The sequence below is a fragment of the Mirounga angustirostris genome, unplaced genomic scaffold (genome assembly GCF_029215605.1).
Source record: "Mirounga angustirostris isolate CCGP_5_RB_7025 unplaced genomic scaffold, mMirAng1.0.hap1 SCAF_147, whole genome shotgun sequence".
Classification (NCBI taxonomy): domain Eukaryota; kingdom Metazoa; phylum Chordata; class Mammalia; order Carnivora; family Phocidae; genus Mirounga; species Mirounga angustirostris.
This window is the reverse complement of record NW_026991855.1, coordinates 96,116-103,730: the sequence shown is the minus strand read 5'-3', so window position 1 is coordinate 103,730 and position 7,615 is coordinate 96,116. Positions and strand designations below refer to the sequence as shown.

At 42.7% G+C, this 7,615-nt stretch overlaps 1 long non-coding RNA gene across 1 annotated transcript; it reads right to left on the bottom strand.

The window, feature by feature from the left end:
• Positions 1 to 642: 642 nt before the first annotated feature.
• Positions 643 to 6,237, bottom strand: LOC135363377 (uncharacterized). The gene is made up of 3 exons (XR_010409009.1): positions 6,124 to 6,237; positions 4,709 to 4,884; positions 643 to 1,445 (listed from the first exon to the last, which is right to left on the bottom strand). It is a non-coding gene; the product is annotated as an uncharacterized LOC135363377 (long non-coding RNA).
• Between the last annotated feature and the right edge of the window lie 1,378 nt (positions 6,238 to 7,615).

Genomic DNA, 7,615 nt, shown 5'->3' with positions numbered 1-7,615 from the left:
TTTGCCTCATGCTGGCTCTCTCTGTGTGAGCTTGGGGAAGACCTGTCATCTTGCTAGGATGGTCTGGAATCTTTTGCTAGTTTCCATAAGATGTAGCAGAGGTGAAATAGTAGTTGAGTACTTTTCTAGATGAGCCACAATTCGCAGAGGAAGGCCAATGTGGTTGGAGCCATGGGGGCTCATATTGCCCAAGCCACCCAGGATGTGCCAGTGATGACCAGAGGAGCTGGCTGTTGTCGCCATTGTGTAGTGAGGAAACCTTGGCTTTGCCCAAGGTTACGAGTCCCTCAGGGATTAGGCTGAGAGTTGAACCTTGACTGGTGAAGCTCCAAAGCCCAGGTTCTTTCCTATCGTATCACATGACTCTTCTCTCTCTCGTTTAGTCAGTCTAGTGTTTAGTCTCCTGGAGGGGGAAGAAGTGACTCGACTGCTCCGAGTTTCCCGTTTAACGACACCCCTTCCCAGACCCCGCCAGAGTAGCCTAAAGAACTCTGCCACTCCACAGGGGCCTAATGAAAATGTGCACTTCACAAAGTTCCATCCGTCAGAGTTACTACTGCACATGTCCGGTTCAAAGTAGGGATTCTACCCCATGGGGGCAAAAATGAGAGCTCTCATTACCTTTTTTATCAAGTTGTCTTCCAATTCCAAGGTGCCGGAATCAGGTGGGTAAAGAACGCTTGGGGCTATACAAACGGATAAATTATAAGCTGTCATCTGATTGGATGAGGAATGTTGCTCAATGTTGTATAGCACTCCAAAAAGGTATCGCAGGAGAACAACATTTCCTCTTGGCAGCTGGGGTAAAAGCCTAAGGTCAGAAAAATACACATTTAAATTAGGCAAGTGATTCCACTTAGGAGGTTGAAAAAAAAGACAGGGAACAGGATACATCCTTGTATATCTAGCACACAACCCGCTGTAGCAGAGTTCCAGGCATGAATGTATACAAAATTGTTGCCCTGACTTCAGTTCCTGCGCCAGATAAAATCTTCTCTGGTTAGTTAAATGTTTGACAGACCTTTAAGCTCATAGCCCTGGCAATTGATGTTCTTGCATCTGTCTTGGACCAGGGGATTTCCCCTAACAGTTTCATGTATCCAAAAGATGTAAAACGGCCAAGGATTCCACATTAATAAGATAAGGAAAAGAACGATAATGGCCCTAAAGTGTGTCTCCATTATGAACCTGGCCCCCATGGGTGTGAAGAATGGAAACTCTTTGGCATTGGTCATGATTATAGTGAGCAAAGCTGCAAAACGTAAGCCAATGTTTTCCTAATAGTATGTTGGCTGTATTTTGGAGATGTGACCAGAGTAATTATTGCATCATTACCTCTGGGCTGCAGTTATCTTCTCCTCTTCGTTGCCTTGATCAATAACACCGAGCCATTTGTCATAGTGATCAGATAAAAATATACTTCCGTGTATATTTCTAAGAAAATCCTTAGGGAGATAAAAAAAAAAAAAACTATGTATATATGTTATAGAAAATATGTAATGGAAATATTCCAGAGAAAATATGTAGTTAAAAAATTCAGTTCAGCCCCCACTTCCTTCACAGATACCCAAACTGTGACCCACACGGTGCTCGGCTCTGACTCTCCATTGACTTGCACACGCAGGAGCAGGTGCTTGGATTTTCTCCCACTAAAACTTAGAGGCATAAAGCAGAGCTTAGTCTGTGGTGGAAATGAAGATAAAGCTCCCTTCTATCATCTGGAACTTATTTTGTGTGTGTGCTTTTTTTGCAAAGTACCACAAACTGACAGGGTCTGGCTATAGACCATCCTAAATCCTATTAGCTTCCTGGACAGAAATACACATACTCATGTTGCTTGTTTTAGACACAGCGCCAGCTCTTAATTCTAGCAAGAAAAGGCCTGAAACAATCAAAACACAAACAGGTGGGCTCTTGCACACACATTAGGCAAGAAATAGGTCTTCTCATTCGGGGTATGTGTGCTCCCTGGAAGAAAGCTACTCTCACAATTGCTTCATTCTTCCTTTTCTTAACTGTCTAAAAGTCGAGAGTCTAAAGGCAGACTCACTGTGGTCCTGAGGATAGATTCATTTCTAGTTTAGGACAATTGTCCAGTTAGTTTGCCATGATATTATCAAGGCCAAGGTTGCAGAGTCTGATTCTCCACCAAGATCCGTCAACTTCAGGAAGAGAAAACTTTAGAAATGTCTAAGCACTATACCCAGAAGTGCTCACGCTCCTCCTTGTCAGTGCTTATAACACAGAATCAGGAAAGAACCTGCCAACTCTTGCTAGAAAATCGATTCCATGTGTGCACCTTACAGAGGGCAACACTCATCTTGCTACCTAGTGTATCATCATTCTTCTCCTGTCTCCTGATGCCTATATGTATATTACTACTGGATATCACTATGGCCCCAGTGTAGGAGTGGTTACCTAAGTCATTTATGGACTTTGCTATGGATCACATCTTCGAACATTAATGGGGGACAAGGGAAGACCAAATGTTACTGAGATTCTAAGACTGTAGTCAGTACTACATTAACATAGGGTTTGTCAGAGCTGTTCATAAGTGCCAAGCTGCATGGATTAAATTCTTTCCCTGTTCTATTTCTTCTTTTTTTTTTTTTTCTTATTCATTTGAGACACAGAGATAGAGAGGGAGAGAGCATGAGGAGGGAGAGAGGCAGAGGGAGAGGGAGAAGCAGGCTCCCCGCTGAGCAGGAAGCCCGATGCGGGGCTCGATCCCAGGACACTGGGATCATGACCTGAGCCGAAGGCAGACGCTTAACCATCTGAGCCACCCAGGCGCCCCTCCCTGTTCTATTTCTTTTGGAAAGTTTGCCTTCATTAGGAGGGTGGTGAGGATGTCTGCTTCGGTAAACAGTGTGTTTGTGTCAGTGCGTATTTTGAAATTTAGTATCATGACTGTAGTCATTTCAGTATTAGTATTTTGCATGGAGTCTTCAGGAGTGAAGGTGCGGAGGGCCGTGTGTGGTGAAAACAGAAAGTATTTCTAACACATGGGGCTTTTAACTCCTAAAGTAGCTTCCTTACATTTTGATTTTGTCAAGCGTTTTTTAGCTTGTCAGGTTCTTAATCTACTATGCCCGTTATGGTTCTTGAGCAGTCATGATGAAGGACACCCATCATCCCTTCAGTTACTCACATGTGGATAATGCTAGAACCTTCCCTACCTTTAAGACGGATGCGAACACATGAATAGATTCCCTGTACGGGTTCACTTTGATCCCAGAATTTAGTTTCTCCGTTAGGACTCTGCGGGATTTTATATTGGCTGAGTTTCTGAATATGCCTTCTGCGAGTGGCCGTTTTTGATTAATAAAGGAAAGCATACCGTGTAGGAAGAAAAGAAAAGTATATGGCATCTCATATACCATGCCTGCCTCCGTTTTGAAAGAAAAGGGGAATGTAATGGTACAATGTTTTAGAGCGGGAAGGACTAAAGTCAATTTAGATTGCTGTTTTTTCAGTGTCTCTCTATATACTTTCTACCCATATATCCATTTTACAGTCATACACTGAAACATTTTCAACACTTCTTTTAATCAGATTTTCCACTAAGTTTACACTTTTAAATCAAACTTCTCTGTCTCAAGGCCTTTGCGGAATCACCGTCTGTTTCCTAGTTTCCCATTCTTTTCACATTTTTCCCTTACATACATGCTTTTCCGCAAGTATGGAAGTCTATTTAGGAAATACTCATTTCCAATTTGTTTATTTCTCTTTAAGTGACTGTATATTCCATTCCTACTTGTTCTATTTCCTTCCCTCTTTTAAAGTCAGGCTCAGAAACTCTCTTCCCCTTCTCTGATTACCCTCCCTTCTCATGAGTCTTTCATTGTCTTTTGCTGTATCTTCATGTCCTCTCCCTGCTGTGTAGAAATTTAATAAGGGCTGGACTCAGGGAATCCAACGGATCTGAAGTCTATTATGCTACTTATCTATTGTGTGAGCTGGGTCACACACATCCTGTACTGAGGCTTTTCTGATTCGTTTAGGCAGTGCGGAGGATGATAATCCTAGCTAGCCCCTAAATTTCTGTGATGCAAGGAACTGGGGTAGTAGCTAGCAGGTAACATGCTAGCTAAGATGATACATTTCTTCATAGCTAGCGGAACGTTCCCTACATCCCGTACAGTACTTGCAGAGACACCGAATACTCAGTGAATGTCCACACTGACAATTCACTACAGCAGTTTGAGATAACACAGACCAAACTCTGTGGCTTTCATTTGACATATTCTGTTAGGATTAACAGATTCCTATTTGCCAGAGGATGAGTCTATGCTTGTGTCAGATGTTTACAATTGTTAGACTGAGTAGACTCCGCTGAAGGAGACTTGAGACTCATGTGAATTCAGGAAGGCAATGAAGGGAGAGTGTGAAGATGAGGTGGACTCTCAGAGACTCACATACACAGAGTCCATTTTGACTGATCTGAACAAGCCTCCGCATGTCTTTGTGGAAACAAGACCCAAGTGGAATGGAGAAGAATGACTTTTCCTGTTGTATTTGCCTCATGACTCTGCAGGACCGAAATCAGATTCTATTCTTTGAAATAACAGTAACAGAGCTTCTCAACCAAAGCCAGGAGCTGTCTAATGACATCTTCATTTGGGGATAGATTTGGATGAGGACGCTTGGCCTCTCAGAGTTTCCCCTTCTCAGGAGGGCTATTGAAGACCAAAATGAGATGACCTACCAGAATTGGGAAGGAGAAGTTGTCTTTATCACACACATCCATGAGGGGAACTCCAAAGAGCTGTCCTGGCTTTGCGGAAGATGGGGCTGTGCACTGGTTGTGCTGGGAAGTGCTGGAACCCCGACAAAACGCCCTATCTCTGAAAGAACGGGTTTTCACAGTCTTCAGGCTGGAGTCTAAGGAAGAAGTGAGAGTACTCGTAGTAGTAGTTGTTGTTTAATATGTTGAACCTTCTTTTTCCTTTTTTTTTTTTTTTTTACAGATTTTATTTATTTTTTGACAGAGAGAGAGAGACAGCAAGAGAGGGAACACAAGTAGGGGGCGGGGGAGAGGGAGAAGCAGGCTTCCCTTGGAGCAGGGAGCCCGACTCGGGGCTCGGTACCAGGACCCCAGTATCATGACCTGAGCTGAAGGCAGATGTTTAACGACTGAGCCACCCAGGTGCCTCAGACTCATCTTAATTCCTGATGACTTGTATTTTCCTAAAACTTTCCTCAAAGTATGTGGTACGTGTCATGAAAACAAGAAATGTCAAAAATATGGAGGGATTGATGATACGTGTCTCCAGGTTCTGAATCGAAAGTCTACCTTCTAAGGTGGACTGCTGCCAGTTAGGTCTGATTAGCTAGGCTCAAATCATACTACCTCTAGTGTCAGGGGCACTTCTCCTAGTGCTATTAATGGCTTTTTTTGAATTACATCCATCATCTTATTTATTCTACACCACAATTCTAAGATTTAGACATTATTTTTATCCACATTTTAGAGATGAATAAACTGATGCTTAGCTGCTATAACGGGCCAAAGATAATATAGCTGGTAAATGGGGGTACAGGAATTTACACTCTGGAGAGGTTGTTTGACATCAAGTCAAGTTCTTTTTTCTCAAAGATGCCAATTCTTTTCAACCCATTTCAAAGGGCACTGGAATCCTGTGGTGCCTCAAGAGCCCCTGAGCCAAAAGAGGAGGGAGGGGAAGAAAGGCCCCTTTCTCTGGCTTCAACCAGCGCACATGTAATATACATAAATATATACATTATGTTTATATATTTATATAGTATCAGTATATAATTATGTAATATATATAACTACATAGATATATATATAGCACCCATTTAAATTTTGTGAGAAAAAGTTCCCAAACACTGTGGCATACCATGATGAGTCCTAATTCTGTTATGATCTACACTAGAAACTTCTTGAAGTCAGAGACCTCATCTTATCCTTTCTTTGGTCTCACAACAGTGTGGAACCTCCCTTGACCTGTGAGCCAGCCTTCGGACGAAGGAGCCCATGGAAATCCTTGCCCTGGCGATGCTCTGGGCTCCAGAACAGCTCTGTCTAAGCATCTCCCATGACCCCTGGCAGCCTTGCTGTCTGCTTCTCACTAAAGCCAATAAAATTATTCCTGGTACCTGCAGCCTGCTCGCTGTTATCACGACTCATTGAGTTCTCTCCCAAGAGGGAAGTGATGTCTTCTCCAAATATTTTAAGGCAATTTTCAATGAGAAATTGTACAAGAGAAATCTGTAACACAAAAAGACAAGAATGGGGTGCTCTTTTCCATAGGGCATAGTTATAAATCACATTATGTATATAGACCTTGGATCTAAGAAAGAATGTGAAAGATTTCCCAGAAAAATTCAGAACTGATAAAAATACATAGAGACCAGGAGCGCCTGGGTGGCTCAATCGGTCAAGCGTCTGCCTTCAGCTCAGCTCATGATCCCAGGGTGATGCGATCAGCCCTACATTGGGCTCCCTGCTCAGCGGGAAGCCTGATTCTCCCTCTCCCACTCCCCCTGCTTGTGTTCCCTCTCTCGCTGTGTCTGCCTCTGTCAAGAAAATAAATATAATCTTAAAAAAAATAATAAAATAAAAAACAGAGACCAGAATTCTCTAAGAAATAACTTAGGAAGAGTGATACTTTTCCGTGTACTTTGGGTACACATTTTAAAATACTGCTAATCAGTAGGCTAAAGTTTTAATATGTGGCCTAGTTTAATAGCCAACATTTTGGTATCAGTGGTTACATCATTAAGCCTAGGATAATTTTTGGGGCCCCTCAGTTGAGAATCTGACTCTTGATTCTGGCTCAGATCACTATCTCATGATGGTGAGATCCTGCCCAACATGGAGCCAACTTTGGGCTCCGTGCTCAGCGGGGAATGGGCTTGGGCTTCTCCCTCTCCCTCTCCCTCTTCTTCTTCCCCTGACCCGCTCACTCTCTCTCTTTCCCTCTCTCAAATAAATACATATCAAAATATAAATAAAACAAGGATAATTTTCAAAGTAGCCTACCTTATTAAAGTTTACTTATTTTATGTTTTTAAATTTTGTTTCCAGTTTTACTGAGCTGTAACTGATGTATAACATCTTATGAAACTTTATATAAAGTATGAACAAAAACTTAAGAAAACCATTTCTTAAATGAAGAAGTATCTTAAAGTTGGGAAGCAGAGATTTTGGTGGGGTTGTGAGGGAAAACCCACACAGCTGGAGAGAAAATGTATCTGTCTGTCTAACTTCAGTCCCTTCTCACGCATTGCTTTGCCTCATGCTGGCTCTCTCTGTGTGAGCTTGGGGAAGACCTGTCATCTTATTAGGATATTCTGGAATCTCTTGCTAGTTTCCATATGACGTAGCAGAGGTGAAATAGTAGCTGAGTACTTTTCTAGATGAGCCACAATTGGCAGAGGAAGGCCAATGTGTTTGGAGCCATGGGGGCTCATATTGCCCAAGCCACCCAGGATGTGCCAGTGATGACCGGAGGAGCTGGCTGTTGTCGCCATTGTGTAGTGAGGAAACCATGGCTTTGCCCAAGGTTACGAGTCCCTCAGGGATTAGGCTGAGAGTTGAACCTTGACTGGTGAAGCTCCAAAGCCCAGGTTCTTTCCTATCGTATCA